Here is a 25,718-nt window from a genome sequence, read left to right on the forward strand (position 1 = left end):
ACCCTAACCTTATCCCCCAGCCTGCCTCTGACAGGCTGGGTTTCTGAAAGGAAAATCGCCTGTGTGTTGCAGCCAGGGCAGAGGCTGGGAACTCCCAGTTAGACAGCCGTGGCTCTGGTTTAGTTCCTTATTCACCCCTCCCCCCTTCCTTTTGACCATTTGTGCGGGTTCACAGCAGCTGTTGGAGAACAGGGCAGTGATAACCCGGCTTAAAGCAAACCGGAGGTTTATCTTCTCCTCTGGACAGGCCGATCCTGTCGGGATTCATTGCCCTTCCTGCTAGCCGTCTAATTTCTCTGCATAATTGAAAGGCTAATAATGCAAGTCCTTTCCCAATAACCTCAGAATGAGCATAGAATGGAATTATTTTTTTTAGAAACTGATAATCTGTGAACATCTTCCAGTGGCTCCTTCTGGTATGCCTAAAGCCCAAGTTAGCCAACAGTAGTAATAATACCATTGGCCAGGGCCAGAGAGGACCCGGGTGGGAGATGAGAACTGAGTGATTCCCCCTGTCGCCGCCTCTCCTGAATCTGCTGGAGGAGTGCCAGCTCAGCAGCCCAGGCAGCTCTTCCTGCTTCCCTCCACCCCATACCCCTGCAGGCTTCCTTCCGCTTGGGCTGTCCCATCCTGTTGATCTGAGCCTGAGGGGCTGGAGCAGCTGGCCTGGGCACCTGCTGCAGCAAAGGAAGCTCCTGTGTGTGCCCAGCCGGCAGGCCAGCCTTCCTTCCTGTCAGGGAGCTGCCTCCCTGGGGTGGCCACGCCAGACCCTCCAGGCCTAAACCCAGTGCCTTCCTCAGGAATGTGGGGCCTGCCAGCATGGTGCCCCAGGGTGCTGAGCAGCAGGGAGCATTCATGACTTCTGGGAGTGATTCAAAAGAGGAAAGAAAAGAGAAAGGGGTAGGAGGAATAGGGTGGTAGTGGCACAATTTCTAGAGATCCAGAGACAGCGGTCCCTCAGGCACCTCAAACTCAATATCACCAAAACTAAAATTGCTGTTTCTACACCTGCATAGGTTCCTTGTCACCCATCCAACATTCACCTTCCTCCCTCAAAGCCCGCGGATCCAGTTAGTCCCCAGGTCCCTGCAGCTTTGCCATAGAAGTGTCTTTTCTTACTATTTCTACCCTTCAAATGTTGTTCTAGGTCAATCTATCTTCAGATCTTGCTTGGATTAAATGACCTGCAATCCCCCTTCCCAACGTCCACCCACACACCAGCTGTTTTTCAGTGCAGAACTCCTTACCAAGAATGGCTTTATTAAACCATAATCCAGTCATGACACTCCCTACTTAAAAATGATCCTTGACTCCCATTGTCAGCAGATAAAGGGCCATCCCATCCTGAACTATTAGTCTGTCCCCAAGTACTCTCCCAATCCTTCCAACCTCATCTTCCACCCAGACCTTCCCTTGCCCACACGCTACAGCCCATGACACCTGTTTCTCTAGCATGTGGTACATTTTCACATCTCTATGAGATAAACACTGCATTGCTTATGTTTTTGTTCATTAGTCCACTCCATTGAACAAATATTTGTTGAGCATCTAATACGGGTTTTAGGCACTGCAACAAAAGCAGTGAAGTTAGGTCCCTATTCTAAAGAAGCTTGGATAGGAGACAAAGACAAGTAGAATTTACAGGACATGGTATGAGACATTGGTTTTCTTCAGAATTCAAGGAGAGGTCATAGTGTCTTTGGCACCAGGGATTGAACCCAGGGGCACTTAACCACTGAGCCATGGCCCCAGCCCTTTTTATATTTTATTTAGAGACAGGGTCTCACTGAGTTGCTCAGGGCCTCCCTAAATTGCTGAGGCTGGCTCTGAACTTGGGATCCTCCTGCCTCCACCTCCTGAGCCACTGGTTACAGACATGCTCCACTGTGCCTAGCTCTCCCCAGTTGATCTCTAACCTGGGAGAGTTGGTTGGAGATAGAGAGTAGAGAACATTCAGGATGCTCTGAATTATCTGGATTACAATTCGAGAGGCAGGGTGAAGTACTTAGTCTTTAAGGAAAGCAGCCCAGAATATAAGAGGCCTTTGTGTGCCATAGGGATGTCAATTTTTTTTTTTTTTTTAATGTAGAGCTTTTATCCCAAAGACTCTTGCTAACAACTGTTAGCAAGGGATGATGGCAAAGGGAGCTCACTGTGGCCCAGTGTTAAGAATGGAGCTGAGGGTGGGACTAACACCAGTGACAAGGCTTTTGAAGTAATGTAGGCAGCAAAGATGAAGCCAGCCTGAACTAAGAAAATGACAGCAGGCGTGGAGAGGCTGGAACAAAGAGCAGGTGGGACCTGGTAGCTGGATTGGGGCACGAGGAAGAGGAGAGTATTGAAGAATACTGCCAGGTTTCTTACTTGGTTCACTAGATGAAACAGGACACCATTGTCTGAGAAAGGGTAACAGAACAGTAAGTAGCTTTGGGGGATAAAAAATGCCAAATTGGTTTAGGACACACAAAGCTGAGGTTACCTGTGAGATATCCAAATAGAGACATACAGGAGGCACTTGCAGTTTCAGGCTGGCTGGAAATTAAAATTCGGGAGTCTTCAGGGTAGAGTGGCAGTTGAAGCCTGGGGAACAGATGAAATCCTCCAAGAAAAGGAAAGAACCAGAGAAAAGCAGAGGAGTAAGAGTGAGCATCTGGGGAATGCACGTGGAGGAAGAGGGAGACAAGGGTAATACAGCAAGAACTCACGATTTTCTGGGCTAATATTCCAGCTAGGAGAGGAGAGGCAAATGAGGGCTGAAAGTGGAAGTGTCAGTAGGAAAAAAAAAAAAAAAAAACCTCTCACTGGTGATATTATTATCATTACCATGATTGTTAAGCTCATTTAAAATTTTTTTTTAATCTTGAACTCTCTATATTAGATGAATTATTCCTGAAGATGTCCACAACAACTCCTTCTGCCTGCATAACCTTTACTATTTTTGCAGCAAGAGGGGAAATCTGTTTTCCCACCCCTTGATTCTGGGTGTGACTTGCTTTGACTGGTAGAATCAGGGTGGTGCTGTGGGACTTGAAGGTCTTAGGACTTTGAAGGTTCTGTTTTCATCCCCTTTGGAATCAGCCACTGGGCAGGGGAACTCAGGTTAACCTGTAGAATAATGAGAGACTAATTGGAACAACAGTAGCCACGTGGAGGAAACCAGGACACCCTGACCAACAGCCAAATTCCACATGTGTGAAAAGGGCCACCTGAGACCCTGCAGCTGTCACACAGGCCCAACTGATGCTACATGGAGCAAAGATGAGCCATTCCCTGCAGACTCTGACCCACAGAATCATGGACAATAAACAGAAGAGCAACCCAGGAGGCATTTCCTGCTACCTCCACACAGATTTTTTTGGGCAGGAGTGGCCCAGGGGTGGGGGTTTGGGGGTGGGCTATTCTGCCAGAGATAACTGAAACACTGGGTATGGGTTTGTTTCAGCTCTGGAGACAGTCACAGTTTTCAAAATACTCATTTTTTAGAGTAAATTATCTAAAACATCTGGGAGCAATACCCAGAAAGGAGGACTAGAAAGATTGAAAAGTAGAAAAGGAAGAAAAATTGGACACAGAAAAAAAATATTATAACTTAGAGAAATGGAGTGTGGAGATCTGGAAGGAAAATCTCCCTCACTATCCTCAAGCACTCTAGTGAGCACTCTGAGAGGGAAATGAACTTGTAATGGGAAGGGGAGAGCTGACCTTGAAGGAAGCTTGCTATGTACTGGTTGTTGATTAGCCAAAGAATATGGAAGCCTTAATGTGACCCCCTCTATAAAGTCGATGTTATAACACATAAGTATTTGTTGTTGTTTTGTTTTGGTGAAGAAATTAAATTCCTCCACTCTTCATTCTGCCTTTTTATCTCCCCAAAAGGTGAGAAGCCAGTGAGTTGGTTAAGTAGCTCTTCAAGGTTCTAAGTGCAGTAAGAAGTAGTTTAACATTTTTAGTTTTACAAAATGAAAACAGCTGTATTGCCTTATCTTTTTAAACAAATGTAAAACATGTACATCAGGAAAAAAGAAAAAAATAATGCAAAAATTAAAAATCCCCTATGAGCCCTCTATTCAGAATTAACTATTATTAACATTTTTATGGGTGTATTTTCAGATTCTGCCCTGTCTTATATTTCCCTCTTTATATATGATATAAAATTTTGCATTGCAGACAAAAATTGCTATTTTGTAATGTGCCTTTGTGTGTGTGTTTATGTGTTGCTATGCATTAAACCTGGGACTTTCAGTATGCCAGGCAAGACCTCTACCACTGAGCTACACACCTCCAGCCCATGAATCTCTCTCTGCACATCAATTCATTATCATGAATCTCTCTCTGCACATCACTAATTATGAAGGTAAAATTCTTAGCATGAACTGTCATTTTCTCTAAGTAATTTCCACTACTTTAACTTGTTCAGAATCCTGTTATTTTTGCCTAATATTAGAGATATAAAAGGAGTGGTATTTCTTTTTGTTTTGTTTGTTTATTTTTGTCTTTTTTTGGTACTGAAAATCAGACCTAGGGCCTTGTGCAAGCTAGCAAATGCTTTACTACTGAGCTACATCCTCCGCCCTTTGAATTTTATTTTAAGACAAAGTCTCACTAAGTTGTCCAGGCTGGCCTTGAATTTATGATTCTCCTGCCTCATCTTCCCCAATTGCTGAAATTCCAGGTATGCACCACCACACCTAGTTGGGATATTCCATTTCAAAGGCTCTGTCTTTGTGGACTCAGGTCAAGAGTAAAATGTAACGGAGGGTGAGCTGGGCATGGAGGCCTATGCCTGTAATCCTAGTGAATTGGAAGACTGAGGCAGGAGGGTGGCAAGTTTCCAGCCAGCCTCAGCAATTTAGTAAGGCCCTAAGTAACTTGTGAAACTCTGTCTCAAAATAAAGATTTGGAATGTGGCTTAGTGGTTAAGCTCCCTGAGTTCATTCTGTGATACAAAAAAAATGTTTTAGACTGGTGAGTCACCAGTGGAAATTAAGGTTGATGGCCCCTTTACTCTGCAAGTGTTTTTTTATTGTTGTTTTAATTTTGAGATAAGTTCTCCTTAAGTTGCTTAGGGCCTTACTAAGTTGCTGAGGCTGGCCTTAAACTTGTGATCCTCTTGCCTCAGCCTCCCAAATTGCTGGGATTGCAGGCATGCACCACCATGCCCAGCGTGAAAGGCATTTTTAATTGAAATCTAAATGTTGAGGAATCTTTAAGAAGGACAAGGGCCATGCACACTCTCCCTTGGGGTCCTCTAGCCCACATTCCTCCAAACCTGGTTGTGGAATGGAGTGTAGTTTGCTCAAGAAATCCTTTCACTCTTGAAGAAAGAATGCAGACCCTTTTGGGTTTAAATGCTATGTTGTTACTGATAACATATAAAACCAATATAGAGAGTGAACCACACCAATCCCAAACAACCAAAGACAGACTGGGGGTTCCAGAATCTGAAATTGTCCTTTTATTTTTTAATTTTATTTTTTTGCTATTTCAGGTATTGAACCCAGGGGTGCTCTACCACTGACCTACATTCCCAACTCTTTTTATTTTATTATTTTTTGAGACAGGGTCTCACTAAGTTGCCCAGGCTTGCCTTTAATTTGCAATCCTCTGCCTTAGCCTTCCAAGTTGCTGGGATTACAGGCATGTGCCACCATGTGAAATGATGTTTTTAAAGTTTAATATATTTTAATAAATCCCTTCTCAGAATATTTTTAGGTTCATAAAATGAAGTTCATAAGATTAACAAGGAAACCATTTTACTGATATTCAGTTATAAAATATAAAAAAATGAAATGGTACTCTTAACACTATAGTGCTCCTTTATTAAAATATTTAATAACAAGATCTAGAGTAAGTTTAATAACTGAAGTAATGTTAAGATTGTAAAGAGCATAAATGAGATTTGGAGGTGTGCAATAGCTATAATACAATATGGGAATATCTGTGATTTCTATTAGTGACAAGTCACAGGTACTACCAATGCTACTGTGTTTTTTTTTCCTATCATTATCGTGAAGAAGATGCTGTTTGTTTAAAGTTTAGTGAAAATAAAGATGTTAATTTTTTCCCATTCCGTTTCACAGGCCCCCCTGTATTCTATCTTTGGGAACTGGGGAACTCCAGGTTAAGCATCTTTGCTTAAACTTTTAAGAAGAAAAATGGAACTGGGTAAACTTCACTCAGAAGAGATGACCCACTAGTATCTCCTCCCACCACAAATTCAATGAAGGTCTAGCTGTTCCCTGTCTTAGTCCCTTTGGGTTACCATAACAAAATGCAATAAACTGGATAACTTATAAACAAAAGAAACTTCTCACAGTCCTGGAGGCTGGGATGTTCAAGATCAAGGTGCTAGCAGATTCAATGTCTGGTGATAGCCCGCTTTCTCAAGGATGGCACTTTCTCACTGTGTCCTCTAATGGTTGAAGGAGTAAAGAAGTCCCCATAACCCCTAATCACCTCCAGAAATGCCCCACCTCATACCATCATCTCAGATAAGGTTAGGATTTCAACATAGAAATTTTTGGAATAAAAACATTCAGAAAAAACATCTTCCTAACTCGAACTTGCATTGAAAGCAGAGGAGAGGGGCTGAAGCTAAAGCCTCAGTGAATGCTTTTGGTCTCAAGCAGGCAATTTGCACCCAGCACCCTGAAAACCACAAGAATTGGAAGCCTTACCTCCAATGGACATTGATGCATTCAAGAGTATAGTAACGAACTTTTCCTAGGTGTTTTCCTATTGGAGTGAGGGAAAATGGGGCATGGAGAACAGGGCATTAAAACAAAATATGACCTTGAGAGACAGATGCAGAGTCTGAAAAAATATATATAGACATATATATATAGTAGTTGGACACAATCTTTATTTATTTTTATGTGGTGCTGGAGATTGAACCAAGCGCCTCACAAGTGCTAGGCGGTTGCTCTACAGCTGAGCCACAACCCCAGCCCTGAAATTTTTTTTTAATTTTAATTAATTAATCAATTTATTCTAATCAAATAATTAGGTATATATAACAGAAGAATGCATTTTGATTCTTTGTACACAATTGCAGCCCAACTTTTCACTTCTCTGGTTGTACATGATATAGTGTCACATCATATGTGTAGTCATATATGTAGAACTTTCTTTTTTTATTCTAATTTGTTATATATGACAGCAGAATGCATTACAATTCATATTACACATATAGAGCACAATTTTTCATATCTCTGGTTGTATACAAAGTATATTCACACCATTTGTGTCTTCATACATGTACTTAGGGTAATGATGTCCAACTCATTCCACCATCTTTTTTAACCCCATGCCTCCTTCTTTCCCCTCCCACCCCTTTGCCCTATTTAAAATTTGTTTAATCCTCCCATGCTCGCCTCCCAAACCCACTATGAACAGCCTCCTTATATCAGAGAAAACATTTGGCATTTGGTTTTTCTGAATATCACTTTGTGGGTGATTCTGGATTCTCTTGGGCTAGTCACTTTAACCTGCTTAGCCTCAGTTTCTTCTGTAGTATCATAGGAGTTACATTATAACTATACCTCAGGAAATAAGGGGTGTTGGAAAGACTTTAAATAAGACAATCTATGTGAAAAATATTTGGCACAGACTGAAGCTATTTCTTAAACTATAATGTATATAGAATCCCTTGAACACCTTGTTAAAAGTAGATTCTGATTCTGTATGTCTGGGTCAGGCCCCAAGATTCTGTATTTGTACCACCCAGTGTCCCAGGTGATCCCTAAGCTGCTACTTTGAGAATCACAGTTCTTGAGTATCAGGTCCAAATTACTCTATAAATGTTCATCATTATTATTGTCAATTTAATATTCTACCCAATTCCCTAACTCAAGAATACTTGCTGAAGATAGGGAGGGAGGCATAGCTCCTCTGTGAGACCAGGCTTCTGCTCTGTAGGGCACTTTGGTCTTGCAGCTCCACTTCTTTGACTGACATTACCAGGCCATGGTGAAGATCGACCATGTCAAATAATGTTTTAGGCCACGTCAGTACAAACTAACCAAACATGGAAACTGGGAACAAAAATTGATTGAGGGAAAAAAAAGTCTACACCAGGAAGTATTTTGCATTTGTAATCTAAATTTATCAAAAACTTCCTAGAGAATACCTACAAGTTTCATCTCTTGGCTTTGCAAGTCAGATAATTCATTCCTGCACAGTCCTTCTCCTTTTGGTACTGGGGATTGGATCCAGGGGTGCTTAACTACTGAGCCACGTTCCCAGTCCTTTTATTTTATTTCTTTAAATTTTGACACAGGGTCTTTCTGAGTTGTTTGGAGCCCCACTAAATTGCTGAGGCTGGCCTTGAACTTGCAATCCTTTTGCCTCAGCCTCCTGATTATAGAATTATAGGATTATATTATAGGAATTATGGGAAGATATATTAAATTTATTAGAATGGGTGTGATGATGAAAAAAGAGTTTGCTATTAGGAAAAAGAAGTAAAATAAAGGAATTTTGCATGAATTAATGAAGTATTTCAAAATCAAGTTTTTAGCTCAAATTTCTTCACTGAGATTAAAAAAAAAAAAAAAGGAATAAAGCAAAATGAATCCCTCTCCACCATCCTCCCTGAAAGCCTCTTGTTGCCATCAGACACATAATAACATTCATAATCTAGCCCTAATGAATCTAACCCAAAGTTAATTCTCCATTTCAACTGTCATCTTCCTCACCATTACAATAGGCTATGGACTTCCTCTTTCTGAAATTTCTTTTGGCTGCAATTTTTTTTTTCTTTTTGGTACTGGGATTAAACTTAGGGGCACTCAATGACTGAGCCACATCCTCCACCCTATTTTGTATTTTGTTTAGAGACAAGGTCTCACTGCGTTGCTTAGCTCCTCGATTTTGCTGAGGCTGGTTTTGAACTTGCAATCCTCCTGCCTCAGCCTCTGGAGCCTCTGGTATTACAGGCATTGCTTGCAATTTCTTTTCATCTTGGCTGCTTCTTTTAAAAAAAAATTATTTATTCATTTATTCTAATTAGGTATATATGACTGCAGAATGCATTTTGATTCATTGAACACAACTGCAGCACAACTTTCATTTCTCTGGTTGTACACGATGTAGCATAGCGTCGCACCATTTGTGCAGTCACACATGTATCTAGGGTATCATCTTGGCTCTTGCTATTGTCACCTTCAGTAGGTCCCTACAGACAGGAGCTAAGCCCCAATGTAATGTGGGAAGTTTTACACAAAGATGTGTTAGGATATGTTAAACCAGGAAGTTTTATTTTCCCCAGTTTTGGTGTCACCACTGATGTGACAGAGAATTTTAGGAAGTCAATTATACTTCTTTCTCCTGTAGCACATACCACACATCCCAGCCATCTATATAAAGTCCAGATATTTATCTTCTCCATTGGACTGTAAATTCATGGAAGGTCTGAACCTTATTTGCCTGCGTCCACTGCCCAGAACTAATCACATAAGATGCCTCTCTCAAAAATGTTTATGGAATGAATGGGCTGAGTCGCCAGTCCCCTAAAGCAATTGGTGAAGCAATTCGATCGCTAACTAGCTCACATTTCTAATTAAAATTTTTAATAGGATCCAAGGGTGCTGGCTCAAGCCTATAATTCTAGCTACTTGAGAGGCTGAGGCAGGAGCAACACTAGTTTCAGGCCAGACTGGGCAATTTGGCGAGGATCTATCTCAAAATAAATATAAAAGGGGCTGAGGATGTAATTCAGTGTTAGGGCACTTCTGTGTTCCATTGCCAGTATCTCCACCACCACCCCCCAAAATTAAAAATACAAAATAAAGCCAAGCAAACCTTTAATTGGTAGTAGTTTCGAAGTGCTTTTCTATTACGGTCCTAGAATATGCTACAAAAATAATCTGCAACAAGAAGAGTGTTGCTCAAGTTATTGGTGTCCTGAGGCATAAAGTACCATGTCGATTTCTCTTTCCTTCAATACATCACAGAATGTATGCACCAGAAATGATCGGATGAAACCACGTAATCTGGATATCATTTGAGAATTCAACTTTTGATTACCGTGATTTGGATTGGAAAGCAGAATTTCGCTGGTGAACACCTGTGCAGGAAAACGGTGGGTCTACATCATTGGTGCCGCCGGCGCTGTCGGACCTGGTGTACACGGGGCCAGCGGGGTCGGACACGTGCCTGGTTGGTTGATTGTGGGAAAGCCTGCAACCCTTGGGCTTCCTGGTGATGACCACGGAAGCTGCACTCCTCACCCATCTAGGAAGTCCCTGAAAGCCAAGGGAGAGCCACCTGGGAATCCTTAGCCTAGCGGGGACTTCAAGGGGCATCACTGATTGGTGTATTCTCCAGGAGGAGGGGTCAGGACCTCTCGCGAGATCTAGGAGAAGCTGGCCTGGGGGTCGGGGGAGGAATCGGCTGTTGAAAGGGTCGCCGGCGGTGATGACCGGTGTGAACAGCCAAGTACAAGGTTTTTGTCTTGTGGACTAGGCTTTTCTCATTGTATCGATCATCTTTTACTGAAGGAAAGGTTAATATTTAAATTTGCCTTTTTACCACCGCCCTACTCGGTCAGGGGTCCAACACTCATTTTTACACACCCAACTAAGCAGAATGAAAAGACTCCCACGGCTAAGGGGAGAGCGATTAGGAGGTGAACCGGGTTGTTCCGGGGCTGGCTTCAAGGTCTCATCAGCACAGCAGTGGGCGGTTTTCAGCTCCACAAGTCATTTGAATCATTTGCAGTCGCAGGAACTCAGGTTGGTTAGCTTCTGCTGCCTGATGCCCCAGGGTAGCCTCCAGACCTTGAGCATATTCAGAATAAACTTGAATTGGGGTAGGTGGCTATGGTGGGAACGGTGTTGGCACCTTGGTGCATTAGGGTTTGAAGCCCACTGTCCTTTTGTTACTAGGCCTGGAGGACTTGGTGCCTGCTGCTAGTGCCTGCTGTTTTTTCCCCTCTCACCTCCTTCACTTCTCCACCCACTGCCTGAAGGCTGTGTTCACCCAACTACTCCTTTTGGGGCATTTGAACTTCAGTAATTGTAGGAATGTGGCAACACCAGAGAAAGAATTGGATTAATTGGGAGGGAAAAGTGAAAAGATAGGGGAGAAGGGCTGTAGTGGAAGTGACATGGGTCCTTTTCCAACAGCAAAAATTAGGAATCATCAGTGTCTCAACCTTGCTGCGTGTCACCTGGGGTGCTCTTCAAATTTCCCATTTCAGCCACATCCAAGAATAATTTAGTCAGCATCTCTGGGGGTAAGACCAGACATCAGTAGTTTTTAAAGCTCCCTGGGTGATTTCAATGTGCTCTTAATATTAGAACCACAACTGTAAATTCAGGAGATTTGGGGTTTTCCCAAGCCATTAGTAGCCACTGTGGCATAGGGAAAGTCATCTAGCCACTTTATTTTCAGTTTTCTTACCTGTAAAATGAAGGATTGCTTTGCAAGTGTATTTGTCAAACAAAACGAAACAAAACAAAAAAATCCCAATTCAATACCCAGGGACCATTTTATAAAATGTTTTTCTAGTTCTGAAATTGTGTGTGTGTGTGTGTGTGTGTGTGAGAGAGAGAGAGAGAGAGAGAGAGAGAAAGAGAGAGAGAGGCTGGGGATTGAACCCAAGGACACTTTACCACTGAGTTACTTCCTCAGCCCTTTTTATTTTTTATTTTTAAACATTTTTTTTTATTTGTCAATAGGCCTTTATTTTTTAATATATATGCATTGCTGAGAATTGAACCCAGTGCCTCACACATGCTAGGCAAGCACTCCACCACAGAGCTACAACACCAGCTCCTTATTTTTTATTTTTTGAGATAGGGTCTCACTAAGTTCCTGTGGCTGGCCTCAACTTGGGATCCTCCTGCTTGGGCCTTCTGAGTCGTGATTGCCCCACCATGTAGGCCTATTTCTGAAATTCTAAGAATACATTGAAATGGCAATTGGAAGTAGCATTGAGGTTTGAATTCTAAAGTTTCTTAAGTATCTGATTTGTGAGTTGCTCTCTACTTCCACCTCATCCCACAAACCCTTCCAGCAATATCCTTGTAAAGAACTTGAGTAACTTTCTAGGACTTTCTCTAATAAGAGGAAATATCTTTCTCCCTCCCTTTCAAGAGGCTTTAGGAAAGGGCAATGGGTCTGTTTGTCTCTCTTATTGCTAGTTAGCTAAAGAATTAGGCAACTTAGAGACAGATTGCTGGTATTTGCTTGCGCTCTCTCTCTACATGTGGGAATAATTCCTACCAGGCAAGGACATTTCAGATGAATCTACCTAAAAAGAGGATCACAGTTTTGTGATCAGTGGAGGGAAGCTCAATTGGTGCTTTCTATGGAAAAAATTAAGCCCTGTATGGTGGCGAAAACCTGTAATACCAGGCTTGGGAGGCTAAGATGGGAAGATCTTGTTCAAGGCCAGCTTTAGCAATTTAGCAAGTCCCTATGCAACTGGGTGAGACCCTGTCTCCAAATAAAATACAAAAAAGGGCTGAGGATATGGCTCAATGTTAAAGTACCCCTGGTTTCAATCTCTAGTACCAAAAAATAAAAATTAAAAAATACTAAAATATATTTTCTTAGGCTTAGCAAGTCTAAGTTATAAATGAACTGTACACTCAATGAATTATGTGCTACTTTTCTCAGTGTACTTTTTTTGGGAGGAGTTGCAGTGTTAGGAAGTCAAACCCAGTGCCTTGTACATACTAGACAAGTACTGTACCACTGAACTACATTTCAGCTCTCAATATACATTTCCTAAAAAAAATTATATTTCATAGCATCTTTCACTTTTCTTGGACTTTAAAGTCCTCATCACAGAAGAGGTAAGATATTGTTTTGTTTGATTGTTGTTTGTGTATGTTTTACCCAATATTTACCATTTATCAATTCTCCCCAAAACTTCTCTTTGTCCTTTGATTTGATAGCATTTACTTTTTGGGAGGGGGTGCTGGGGATAGAACCCAGGGTCTTATGCATGCAAGGCAATCACTGTACCAATGGAGCTATATCCCCAACCCTACACCACTTACTTTTGAAGGGTGTATGTGGCACCATCTTTCTCAATACAGTTCTTCATTTGCAAACGTGTCTAAACAGGCCACATCTTTGTCAGTATTTTTATTTGAAATCAAGCAATTATCCAATATTATTTTTGTGAATTTCACAAAATCCTGCATCTTTTGCAAGTTTTAAAGATTTTTCTCTGCAGGTATTTTGCATAATATTTACTTTATATTTGCTGAATTTTTACAGTTGTAAGAGACCCACCCACAGAGATGTAATCCATGGGGTAGCAGTGTTAGTTGAGAAGTGATGTTTTAGTAGGGACCAATTTTATAAGTGACTGATTTGTTAGTGAATATTTTCAGTCCTCAACTTCCTAACTACAAGGAATTGAATATCCTGCCTCTATCTCTCAAATTCCTGGGATTATGGTTGTGTGCTACCACACCTGGCTAAGTGTACATAAACCTCATGTCTCCATATATACCCACAAGAGATACATGTACATTATGAACTGTACACTAGTTAATACAAATTATTGTACCCTGTACTTGAATGTGGCATTGCAATGTTACTATTTCCTGTACTTGGGGGAGTGGGCACTTTAACCAAGTTTTAGTCTCAAAATTCAAGAACTTACCTCTTCTGAGCCAACCACAGGGAGTTTTCATAGATTCCTAGTCATTTCAGTAGCAGCCTAATGACTGTGTCTTCAGAAAGAAAAAGATCAATGATTTTTTTTTTTTTTTTTTTTTGGTATTGGGTGTGGAACCCAGGGCCTTGCACATAGTGCGGAAGTGCTCTACCACTGAGTTACATCCCAGCTGTTTTAATTTTTGTTTATTTTTCAGTTTTCGGTGGACACAACATTTTAATTTTTATGTGGTGCTGAGGATCGAACCCAACACCCTGAACATGCCAGGCGAGCACGTTACCGCTTGAGCCACATCCCCAGCCCCTGTTTTAATGTTTAATGTTTTATTTTTAAAATTTTTTAGTTGTAGTTGGATACAATACCTTTATTTTATTCATTTATTTTTATGTGGTGCTGAGGATGGAACCCAGGGCCCCAAATGTGCTAGGCGAGCGCTCTACTGCGGAGCCACAACCCCAGCCCTTTATGTTTTATTTTGAAACAATCTCTTTAAATTGTCAAGGCTGGCCTGGAACTTGCAATTCTGCTTCAGCCACCCCTTTGCTAGAATTACAGACATGCACCACCACACAGGGCAAGGACTGCTAATTTTTTATATATAGTTACCATTAATAATAATCACGAACATTTCTTGAGCCAAGGTTCTGCTCCAAGCCCATTACTATATTAGAACAGCTCTATGACCAACCTGCACCATTCTGTTTCCATTTTGTAACTAAGTTCGTGTGTATCTTCTGTGTTACAAACTACCTGTTGTAATAAATAGAGGTGTCTTCACATGCAGAAAGCCTCTTTCCTTAGTCCAGTCTGAGAAAGCATTTTTGTGGCCCTGAGCAGGAAGAAAAGTGAGTAAATAAGGCCACTAGCCCACACTTCCATCACAGAATCCCAGAGCTGGGTGGGATTCCTCTGGCCAGGAAGCAAAGACAGACAAAACTCACAGGCCACCCAGCCTGGCCCCAGCCCCCTGCTTCAACACTCTTGGGGCTCAGATGCCCACCACCTCCCAAGGTGCCTTCATTTTTGGTTGTGTGGGGGATGGAACCCAGGGCTTATGCATGCTAGGCAAGTGCTGTACCACTGATCTAAATCCTCTGTTGTTTATTTTTAAATAATTACAGTTGTTCAAAAGCTTCTTTTTATGCCAAGAAGAAATTGTTCTCCCTGTAGCTTCCAGTCCACCAATGGCCATTCTGCCACAGTGGGGTTACCACCCCAAACAAATTTAATTCCCTTTCCCTGTAGCTGCCTTCCTAGAGTAGAAGGCCTCTCACCCAAACAGGGTGAGAGACTGCCTGCTGTGGGTTTACACGTCTTAATTACTTTTTCAGAAGGCTATCAATCTAGAACCATAGGTTTAATAAAATAAATTAGCCTTTAAAAAGGCTAAATTGGGGCTGGGGCTGTAGCTCAGTGGTAAAGCGCGTGCCTCACGTGAGGCACTGGGTTGGATCCTCAGCAACACATAAAAATAAATAAAGATACTGTGTGTTCATCTACAACTAAATAAATATTTTAAAAAAAAAAGGCTAAATGCAGGCCAAAAAATAACTTGCAAAAAAAGGTGTTTGCCTAATCCTCTCAAAGAATGGCTCTTTTCCCAGACACTATGTAAAAGGTGCCTAAACCTACTGACAAGAATGTGGTAAAGAAGTGTCACCGTTTGATAATGTGCCTGGCTGCTTCCAGTGTGAGAGATCTCAAAGGGTAATGGGTTGGTCTTGACAACTGACCTCTCTTTGACGCAGAGTTCTTTAAGAAATGGTACTAGAGTTTCTGTAGCCACTGTCTGGCTGACTTCTCCCTTTCAGAAGTAGAAGCAGCTTGATATAGTAGAACAGGTAGTCCCTCAGCAATTAATTTCCCAGGGCATGAGGAGGAAGGTGGGTGGATAGTGACAGAAGGAGAAGGCAATCTTTCCATTTTTTTTTTCTTTCTTATTTAGAGACAGGGTCTCATTAAAATGGCGAGGATAGCTTTGAACTTGAAATCCTCCTGTATCAGCCTCAGGTTTCTTTTATTATTTTCGTGGCAGTGCTGTGGATTAAATCCAGGACCTTGCACATGCTAGTCAGGTGCTCTACCACTGAGTTACATCCCAGTTACCCAGTCAGGTTTTTAAACCCAATTGTTTGGCCCAACTGGAAGCTTCCTCTTGGGTTCATGATTGCCCAAAGTCTCTTGAGCGTCAGTGAAGCATCCACCATTAGGCATCCAATTCTTTGATGCCATATCTGACTTTCATAGAGGCCAGAAAAAGATATAGAAGCCGGCCTTGTTGTGAAAAAGATGCATATGAGACACAGAGACTACCATGCTGGGCCCAGGCTAATGGTTCCCGAGGGTGCTCCTCTCCTGCTTCACCACATACCCAAGTCCTCCCCAGCTTAGATGGGGACCTGAGACATGCAAAAGCTTAAAAATGAATCATACAGCTGACCAGTGTTCCAGGCCTAGGTGGGTTGTCCTCAGGTGGTATGTGCCTCTGGTGGTATGTGCCTGAGAATTGTGGCCTCTCCTCCAGGTTTGGCCCACCACATGTTCTCCTGATTAGAGCAATGATTCCATAGCCTAGGTTACCATGAGCTGCAATCAGGTAGTTAGAGACCGATAGATCCCTAGGGTTCTTCCTACAGACCCTGAGTTTGTAGCTCTGTGGTAGGCATCAATATTTTTCAAACACTTTTCAGACAGTTTTGTGTGTGTGTGTGTGTGTGTGTGTTTGTTTTTGATACTGGGGATGGAACCCAGGGGTGCTTAACCACTGAGTCACATCCACAGCCCTTTTTATTTTATATTTTGAGACAGGGTCTTGCTAAGTTGCTAGGGCCTCGCTAAGTTGCTGAGGCTGGACTTGAACTTGTGCTCCTCCTGCCCCAGCCTCCCGAGTTGCTGGGATTATAGATGTGCACCACCAAGCTCAGCTCTTCAGGCAGTTTTGATAATCAACCAAGTGTGAGCGTTGTACTAGATCATTAATTGGGGTCTTTATGTTTAACTTCACCTAATTTCAGGCACCTGCTTTTCTGGGCTTAGACTCAGTAATCAAGCTGTGTATCATACCAGTGTATATCTCTGGAACTTTGAGGCTGGTGCTTGCCATTTGGTCACTTGAAACATGTATGTAAAGTGCCCTTGATCCTCCTGTACCATGCCAGGAGTGGGGACATGCCACCCAGCTTGCATTTGAGTAGCTATATCCCAGCACTGTCCTTTTTACCAGCTGTCCTCTGCATCTTTGACTTTCAGATCTACTGAGCTTATTAGCTCATGAGCTTCTTTCGGAGCAAGTTCTATATCCTGTCCATTTCTAGATTCATTTTCTCCTGGATTTGCCATTATACCCAATTACCCACCTAGAGTGTCATGATTTTCACCCAGTCGATGACTATTAAATAAATCCATTCATTTGACTGGGCATTGTGGCACGTGCTTGTAATCCCATTTATTCAGGAGGCTGAAGCAGGAGGAGCCCAACTTCAAGACCAGCCTCAGCAGCTTACTGAGACACTGTCTCAAATAAAAATGACGGGGATGCATCTCAGTGGTAAAGTACCTCTGGGTTCAATCTTCAAGACCTAAATAAATAAATAATATAAATTTACTCACTTATCAAATATTTTCAGCGTGGCTACTGTGTGTACCTCCTTCAACTTTTTTCTTTGCCCACACTGGCTGCCCAGGCATGGTTGTTGGTGACAGGCCTTAAAGAAGGTGAGGGAAGCTGAGCATAGAGGTGCACACCTGTAATCCCAGCAACTCAGGAGGCTGAGGCAGGAGGATTGCAATTTCAAAGACAGCCTTAGCAATTTAGCAAGGCCCTAAGCAACTTAACAAGACCCTGTCTCGAAATAAAATACAAAAAGGGCTAGGGATGTGGCTCAGTGGTTAAGCGTCCCTGGCTACAATCTTTGGTACAAAAAAAAAAAAAAAGATGAGGCAAGCTGGTAGTGGTGGCCCACACCTGTAATCCCAATGACCCAAAAGGCTGAGGCAGGAGGATTGCAAGTTAAGTCCAGTCTCTGCAACTTAGTGAGGTCCTAAGCATCTTACAAAGACCCTGTCTCAAGTTTAAAAATAAAAAGGGCTGGGGATGTAGTCCACTGGTTAATTGCTCCTGTGTTCAATCTCTGGTACCAAAAAAGGAAAAAAAAGAAGGTGAGGCAAGTGAAACTCAAGGCCATAGAATTTTAGGACATGCCCTCACTCTAGGTTATGCAAGTACAAGTCCTGCTCCTGAGACGAGGGCCTCTTATGTCTGGTGTGCTAGGTGTTTATAGGGCCACTAGACTGTTACCCACCTGAGTCCTAAGTGATTTGCCTCCTTAACTAAACTGAATTCTTACTCTAATCTGTCCCTTCTTCCTCTTCCTGCCCCCCACCCCTTCACAGGCATTCTGCCTTGTACAATGTTTTACAGAATCTTATCCCTGACCATCTGTCAGGAATCCCTGGTAGCACTTGTTTAAAATGCAGCTTTCCTGGGCTGGGGTTGTGGCTCAGTGGTAGAGTGCTTGCCTGGCATGCCCGAGGCACTGGATTCGATCCTAGCATCACATAAATGTAAAATAAAGATAATATGTCCACCTAAAACTAAAAAATAAATATTAAAAAATAAAATAAATAAAAATGCAGGTTTCCTAGTCCTGTGTATTGAATCAAATCCTTTGAGGGTGGAACTTAGGAATCTGCATCATTGACAAGCTTTCTGTGTGGTTGAGGCACACAGAGGACCCCTGACCTGTTGATTGGTTTGGTCAGTATTGATAACACCAATAGTAGAAGAAGATGTGCCTTTGAACGTGCTCTTGTGCCTTGGTGATTCTGTTTGTAAGGAGAGAAAGAAAGTGGATGGTAGTTTGAATGTACACAAGCTCGCCTCTGCAGGAAGATCTTGCTCAGCTCAGCCTTGCATCTTTGCTGGGCCAGCCTGGATTCTGCCATACCCTTCAAATTTTTCCTTGCCCACACTGGCTGCCCAAGAAGCTAGAGGCTTGCACTGTCAATAGGTTTTGCAGCTGGGTTCAGGTGGAGGTGAGTGGGCAAACAGGGCTAATGGTGCCAAGTAGGAGGTGAGTGGGCAAACAGGGCTCATGGGAGGGTCTATAAGTCTGCTCATTCTTACCTCTAAGACAAGTACCTATCATTTTCACTTGCTTCACCATAGTACCCCACATGCATGCCCACACACTTTAGGGTGTCAGATGCATGCTCTGTCATGGTGATCATCTGAAGGAGATAAATCAATCATGTGAGTCACCAGTTAATTGCAGGGTGGATCACACCTTTGATTTCTCAATTCATTAGCCCCTTTAAGGTATCAGCATGAGAGTCCTCTGGCTGTCCATCCACACCCAGCTCAGGTTTGCATCTGTTTTAGCTTGTTCTTGAAATGATTCAGGCAGGAAGATGGGAGACCCAAAGTCCAGCTCAGAAGGCATTTTTGGGGTAAGGTTGGCATCTGGGTCACCATCCCATTGTCCCTATGAGGCAAAACTTCCCAGAGCAGGCCATGCCAGTTGACTTAATCAATCACATTTATTTCCATGATTACAGATTAAGGTTGAGGGCAGAGGTTTTCAAGCTTCTGTGTGCATCAGTATTATTATCTATTCAGATTGTTGAAACAGGTGCTCACCCTGGACTCTTAAGAGATAGGGGCAGGGAATTTGTCTTTTCAACAAATTTGCAAACAATTCATACACACCACACACAAGCCTGAGAACCTCTGGTGCTCTGAACTAGAACCTCCTATCTTGGTTATCTCTTAACTCAAGCAGGGCCTTTTGCCTCTCCTATGCCTCTTCTTCAAGTGTGGTAGTTTGTATCTGTCAACTAGGATAAGGTGAACTACCTTTCCCAGGGCCCTTTCCCTATACACTTCTGAGTTTGAATTGACCTGAAGAGAAAATTGTACATGATTTGGAAGAAAGTGAAGTGGTGGCCTTTCCCCTCTGAAGGTGGTTGGGGTTAGACATGGTGACAGACACAGAGGGTCAGCAGTTTCCAACCTGTCCTTGTTCTCTTCCATCCAGCTCCAGATCCTCTTCTTGACTGCTGACATCAGGGCCCATAATGGTCCTGCCTTCCCTCATGCTGGGTGGCATTTCACGGAGGAGAGACTCACAGGGCAGACCTCCAAACCTCACCATGGGCTTCTTTTTTTCCATCCCTCCACAGTGGTGGTTCGAGTTCAGCTTGTCAGATCCACTGCCTGGTGGTTTCTTCTCTGATGCTCCACTTCCTTCTGGGTCTTCACCTCCAAGGTTCCTCCTACAGCTACATAAAATCTAACTCCTATGGAGTAAAAGGGGTTCTGCCTCCCTGATTAAATCCTGACTGATCAGTTAAGGAGTACTTCCCATGTCCAAAATAAAGTAAGACTTGGGAACTAGACTTTCATTAACTTCCAAAGAAATGTCCATAGGATATTGCAATGTGTAAACACCATGTAGACAGCTAAAAGATAAAACATCAGTTTTACCTTTCATGATTACAGAGTAACTTAAAGGCATGACTCCCCCAAGTTCTCTGTTGGCAAATATAGCACCTTGGGCATAAGGAGTAAAAGTCACCCTTTCCTTTCCTCCTGCCTTTCTCCACTGGAGATTGAACCTAGGGGTGCTTAGCCACTGAGCCACATCCCCAACCCTTTGGTACTTTATTTTGAGTCAGGGTCATGCTAAGTTGCTTAGAGCCTCAGCCTTCTGAGCCACTGGGATTACAGGCATGCACCACTGCCTTGTTCAGGATACAACCCGCCCAGCTGCATGCAGCAACCTTTAGTACCTGTCCTGCTACTTATTGCAGAGGTCCTGAGTACAGCCTGTAACCTCTTCCTAGTATCATCCAGCATAGACAGGTCATAAGATGATCTCGTCAAAATATTTCAGAGAAGAACAGGAATTCTTTGACTCATTATGCAATTTTTCTCTGCCCCAGTGTCATGGTAGCCATCTTTTTCTAATTATCATATGAACAATTTGGGTAGGATCCCATATTTTCCCTGTTATAATCCACACCATATTGTAGTGTTACTACTTATTTGACATCTGTCCACCCACTTAGGACGGTATCTGATGTAGTCACCTTTGGATCCCCAGTGTCCCACACAGAACCTGGCACAGAGGAGCATGTGGTAAATAATTGTGGAATGAGTAAATGAGTCATGCAGAGGTCATGTCTGGTTTGGAGCTGGAACTTTCTTATCTGGCTATATCCTCTTTTGGAAGGATCTAGAATTAGGGATCAAGCCAAGTGCTGAGGTGCATGCCTGTAATCACAGTGGCTTGGGGGCTGAGACAGGAGGATTGTGAATCCAAAGCCAGCCTCAACAATGGCAAGGTGCTAAGCAACTCAGTGAGACCTTGTTTCTAAATAAAATACAAAATAGGGCTAGGGATGTGGCTCAGTGGTTGAGTGCCCTGAGTTCAATCCCCAGTACCCACCTCCTCAAATAAATAGAATAGAGACCAGATTGTTGGCTCTCTGATTTGTCTCCCCATGGTGCTTGGTCAATCTTGGCTGATCACAAACTATATCAACATTGATAAACACATAGCACATGAGACCCCAATCTTTTCTCCAGATACTATGATTGCTGACATACTGTGGGACTCCAATTCTCTCAAGACAATACCCCAGATAGTTCTTTCCAATAGATCAGGGTTGCCATGCTGAATAGAAGGCATTATTTACCCTTGGGCAGCCCCGGAGAGCCCTCTTACTGTCATGAGGGCCAGCTAAAGCATTACCAGTATTTTAGACAATGGGGAAGTCATTACCAAAGAAAACCAACATGTGAAGCAGAAATTGAATTGTAAATCAAAGACATCAAGTTTATCCAACTTAAGCAGCCAATATACCAAACACACTCACACACACATATACACACATGTGCGCAAGCGCGTGCGCACGCGCACACACACATACACACACATATTTTCTCCCACAAGAAAAGGCAAAATGACAGCTTTGTATGGTACTGCCACTTTAAATGGGGGTACGGCTAGGTACGGTGGCATACACCTGTAATCCCAGTGGCTCAGGAGGCCGAGGCAGGAGGATCTCAAATTCAAAGCCAGCCTCAGCAACTTAGTGAGTCCCTAAGCAACTTAGCAAGACCCTGTCTCAAAATAAAATATAAAATGGGCTGGGGATGTAGCTCAGAGGTTAAGTGCCCTGGGTTCAATTCCTGGTACCAAAAAAAATAAAAATAAAAAAGATGGGGTAGGTATGGGTCAAAATGCCTAGAGACAAGGCTGCTAGGGCTGGGGGCTCACCACACCCCACATGCAGGCTATTAGGAGTCTGTCTCCAAGACCCACCCATCTCCCTACCCTCAGTTGCCTTGCTTTACCTATAGAGCTGGGCATTGGGTGGCAGTGAATCGATTCCTGGCATGCTGGAGAGCGAGGTGAGACACCACGGTGCAATGGAAGGAGATGGACTAGAAGCTACCACGTGGCTCCCTGCTCCAGCTCTGCACCTGCAAACCATGTGACCTGGGACAAGACAACATATTTGATCCTCCGTTTTCTCATCTGTGAAAGGAGGTGGGGGAGTAATTATTATCTCCCTGGGATATTGAGAACGCCTCATAAAGTTGGGACAGCTGATGTAAAAGTGCTCTAAGTAAGGGAGGGGAAGTTTTTGTTTTGTTTACTACTTATGGTGAAGCAGTGGCCATTCTCTGATGAGGGTGGTCAGGGTTAGACGGGGTGACAAATACAAAGGGTCAGCAGGCTCCAGCTTGTCCTCACTATCCACCCCACTTCCAGCTCCTCTTTCTGACCACTGATGCCAGAACTGGCGGCAGCAGGTCCCCACCTTCCTCACATGCTGGGTGGCATTTCCATTAAGGAGGAACCCTCTTAGGGCACAGCCCCATGAGACGTCCCCCTGGACTTCTTGAGGACAAGCAGTGCTATGTCATAGCACAGACCCTGGCTCATAGTGTAGTGGCACATGTAGTAAAATATTTGTTGGATAAACAAATGTGAATGCAAACATCTTACTTCCTGGGGATAGAAGGGAGACTGAGACCAAGAAGGGGCACACAGGGGCCTCGTGGAGATGATACTCTGTGTCTTAGGCCACAGGGGTTACATGCTTTTTGTCACTGTGTGTTGTATGTTGAATCTTTTTTTAGTACTGGGGATTGAACTCAGTAGCACTCTACCACTGAGCCACTTCCGCAGCCCTATTTTTGTATTTTATTTAGAGACAGGGTCTCACTGAGTTGCTTAGCACCTCACCTTTGCTGAGGCTGGCTTTGAACTTGTGATCCTCCTGTCTCAGCCTCCCAAACTGCTGAGATTATAGGAATCCACCACAATGCCTGTCTCTTTTGTTTGTTTTCAACATCTAATTAAAGCATTTAAAAAATATTAATGCAGAACTGGAGTGATAGAGCATGTGCTTAGTATGGGTGAGGTCAAGTTCTATCCCCAGATTGAATTACGAAAGGAAGGAAGGAAGGAAGGAAGGAAGGAAGGAAGGAAGGAAGGAAGGAAGGAAGAGTAAAAGTTACATTAGCAAAGGATGACAGCGTTAATGTCACTCTTGCTGTTTCTACTCTAGCACTAAAACTGTTCTAAATGAGCTCACCCAACTCTCACCATATGTTTGGGTTAAGCATTATTGAAGTTGGAGGAATTTATGAAAAGCAGGTAAATCAGAAACCAGACTCTGCAGGACCTATTTTTTAAAGAGAAGGATATGTATGCTGATCTTTTTGGTTTGAATTCACTGCCTCTCTCTTATGTGTTGGTCACTTCTGAGCCTTGGTCCACATAAAGTTCAGGTGAGCCATCTTGTCCTTGCATGTGCAGTGACCTCTGTCTTGCTTCACTTTGCTGATTCTTACTCATCTTTCGAGAGCTGCCCAAGTGTCATCCTTTCCAGGAAGTTTCTCTGCATTAGCACACTGGATTAAGAAGCATGTGCCATTTTAATACTTCTGTGTCAAAGATTTCAGATTGGAGTGATTTTGTTTTTCCCGGGGACATTTGGCAATGTCTGGAGCCTATTTTTGTGTGTGCATATAGTGGTGATTGAACCCAGGGCCTCATGTATGCTAGGCAAGCATTGACCACTATGCTAAATCTCAAGCCCCCTCTCTCTCCCTCTCTTTCTCTCTCTTTGAGACAGGATCTCAAAGTTAAGTTGGTTTGGTTGGTTTCAAACTTGTGATTTTCCTGCCTCAGCCTCCCGAGTAGCAGGGATTACAGGTGTGCACCACTGCACCCAGTCCTAGAGAACTTTTCAATGGTCCTGATTCTGCTGGGGGACAGTGGGGGGAAGTGCACATGATGTACCATTGGGATCTAATGAGTAGAGGCCACTCAGCATCCCAAATGTATAGCAAGACCACCCCCACATCAAAGAATTATCTGATCCAAAATGTCAATAGTAACCCTGTTGAGACCCCTGCTTGATGATATGAAATTATCTCTTTGTGTCCCACTGAGACCCAAGATCATCCTGGGCATGGGCCTTTTCTTCCCCAGCACCCTGCACACTGCTTGAAACCACTCCCCTTCCCCATAGACACACACACACACACACACACACACAACTATATATGTATATTTTTTGTTCATTTCTTCACCTATTATAAGGTGCAGTACTTGGCTGCAGATGCACACAACTAAGGTTCCTGCTCTCGAGGAGTCTTGTAATCAAATGGAGGAAAAGGTCATGTAAACTCCTAATTATTCACAAGGCAGCTGGAAAACAGGGCCATAATAGAGGACAGGCAAAGCACTTTGGAAGAACTGATTATTAGGTTGAACCAAATGAAGTTGCTGACATCCTCCCTTTTTGACTGGGAAAACAACAATTTTGTATGGTTCACCCCCAAAATGTGGCTTAACCTAAGTACTTTGGACTGGATTAGGGGTGGTGAGCAGACTTGACAAAGGAGAGACATAGCAACTGTGTTTCATACCTTGCCTTGTCCAGTGCATGGTCTCTCCCTGAATGCAAGGACTCAACTTTTTTACTTCTTTGTATTTCTTTCCTTCTCCTCCACATCACACTTCCTGGAAGAGAATCTTACACTTATAAATAAGTCATTAGTAATTTTTGGCTGAGTAGATTTCAGGTAACTGTACTACATATTGGCTTTAGCATTGTGACTGCACTTCAACCCCTGGAGAAATCTAGAGAACAGGGTTATTTAGGCATAAAATATAAGGTGATTTCCTGGTGGCAACAGATATAAGAAAACACAGTCCCCAGCATAGGACTGGGAATTTAGCTCAGTGGCAGAACACTGGCCTAACATGTATGAGGCCCTGGGTCCAATACCTCCCCACCTAATAAAAAGGCCACAGCTTGTGGCCATCATGGAAACTGTCAGGAGCCAAAAGCCCAGAAGCATAGCTAGTGATCACTTGTATGATCACAAGCCCTTGGCATGTTAGATAACCTGACATACCTGGCTCATGAGCCTTGGCCACTTACCTCGTGTTCTGGAACAGGTGGTAGAGGATAAACATTTCAAAGCTGGACTTAGAACTTGGCAGAGTCCTCCTCTCAACCATGTGCAAGTCAGAAAACTGAACTATTTATAAGGGTCAAACTTCAGTAAGTTTGATAAAGTCTGGTTCCAGATGTTGATCTAGTTTCCTGACAGGATTGCTCAAAGCTCATTTCTGCCAGGTTGCATGTTACCAGTGGTGCTTTGTCTCTGCTTATGAGTGGAATCCGGCAGCACCCACTGCCTGACAGCTCCTGATGCAAGTCTGGGCAGGAGCTAGAAGCCTGCAGCCAAGAAGATAAGCCCAGGATAGCCCTGTAGGCTATTCAGCCATCTGCCAGTTGGACCTGCTCCAGGGCACTAGTGACCCCTGCAGTGACACCAGACACCAGTAGCAAGAATGCCTAGGATCCAAAGTGCTTCGCCTTCTAGGGGACTCCTAGAGAGTAGAGGCACCTCCAATCTTTCCAAATGCAACAATGACCCCAAGGATGATTGTCCAAGTGAATTGATCCTTGAATGTTGTCCTAACCAGATGCTCTTATCCCAGCCATGTACTGAAATGCCTGGTTCTGGTTGTAGGTGTTGAGATTG

The 25,718-nt window shown here is 43.2% G+C and overlaps 1 long non-coding RNA gene across 1 annotated transcript; it reads right to left on the reverse strand.

Annotated features, from left to right (window-relative positions):
• Window positions 1–2,798: 2,798 nt before the first annotated feature.
• Window positions 2,799–10,279, reverse strand: LOC107142844. Its single transcript, XR_001503610.2, has 3 exons — window positions 10,027–10,279; window positions 6,678–6,735; window positions 2,799–3,105 (listed from the first exon to the last, which is right to left on the reverse strand). It is a non-coding gene; the product is annotated as an uncharacterized LOC107142844 (long non-coding RNA).
• Between the last annotated feature and the right edge of the window lie 15,439 nt (window positions 10,280–25,718).

Source organism: Marmota marmota, unplaced genomic scaffold (genome assembly GCF_001458135.2).
Source record: "Marmota marmota marmota unplaced genomic scaffold, marMar, whole genome shotgun sequence".
NCBI classification, from domain to species: Eukaryota; Metazoa; Chordata; class Mammalia; order Rodentia; family Sciuridae; genus Marmota; species Marmota marmota.